Below are 1430 nucleotides of genomic sequence, written 5' to 3' on the forward strand. Positions count from 1 at the left end.
TTGTTTATCTTGTCCTCTTCAATATGGCCTAGTCTGTGATATCATAAGTACTTCTGATTACTTTCATCTCTGAATCTCTTTTGACTTATGACACTTACTATTTGCTCATTCAAATTTACATTCACATCAACTTATAAGTGATATAGATTGTCAATTAAAAAATAATATATAAATAATTTATTTTATAAATAAATAGAATAAAAGTCTTTATTAAAATTAAATTCAAAACCATCCTGTGCTAGCACAGATATGAAAATCAGATTCTGACTAGCTACAGGAATAAAATAACAATCTTTTAAATCTAATCTAAATTCTGACAGTAATCGAAGAGGATAAGTACTAACGGCTTCTGCAGCAACTTCATCATCGATTTGAAGGATCATGTCACCTTCTTTTAACCTCCTACTTTCTATTAGACCCTACATTAAGGTACATATATGAGCACTCGAATCAGAGTCCAATATCCAATTAGAAGTAGAAGAAACCATAAGGTTAGATTTAATTACGAGCATACCTTTTGGAGGTTTATCATCCTTCTTGATCTTTAGGCTCTCCAGATAAAATAGACAGTTCCTTCTCTAGTGGCCATCAGCATCATAGTGGAAACACTTTCCCTTTATTTCAATCTTTTTTGGAACGTCCTTCTTTGGCTTGCTCTCTTTCTTCTACTTCTTAGCAGATTTATTCTTCTTCTTCTAATCAGACTTTCTCTTGGTCGAAGAAGTTCGCTCCACAGTGAGAACAGTGCCCTTTGAACTCTTCAAGGTTTCCTCCATAGTGACCAACATGTTGACCAGTTAGGGTATAGTGCAATCAAGTTGGTTCATATAAAAATTTATAATAAATTGACTATATAAACTAATAAGGGATTGAAAGATCAAATCCATCCGTAATTTTTTTAGCATATCAAGCCCAAGCTTCCCAAGCTCCTCAATATCCTTGATCACTATCATATAGTACTCATGGACTGATTGTGTGCTTCACGCATCTTCAAATTAAAGAGTCTCTTAGATACTTCAAAGCATACTATATGGCTTTACTTGCCATACAACTCTTATAGATGAGTGATCATAGCTCTAATAGTGGGTATATGCTCATGTTGGCTCTGCAACTCATTTGTCATGGATGCCAGCACATAGCACTTGACCCAACTGTCTTCATCCATCTATTTTTTATAAGTATTTTTTTGCTCTACAATAGGATGGTTTGATAATATTAGGGGTTTCTGGTCAAGTACATGATCTAGTTTTTCAGAAGTTAGGACAATCTTGAGATTTCTTAACCAGTCTTTATAGTTTCTTTTGGTTAAACGATTGGATTCAAGGATGCGGGCTAGAGGGTTTGAGGCTGACATAGTTTAACTGTGAGAGTAGAGATTCAAGTTAGATTTTTATACTTTAAATTTATATTTTCTCTAGGGACTTTAATAT

This window comes from Elaeis guineensis, chromosome 10 (assembly GCF_000442705.2).
Source record: "Elaeis guineensis isolate ETL-2024a chromosome 10, EG11, whole genome shotgun sequence".
Taxonomy (NCBI): domain Eukaryota; kingdom Viridiplantae; phylum Streptophyta; class Magnoliopsida; order Arecales; family Arecaceae; genus Elaeis; species Elaeis guineensis.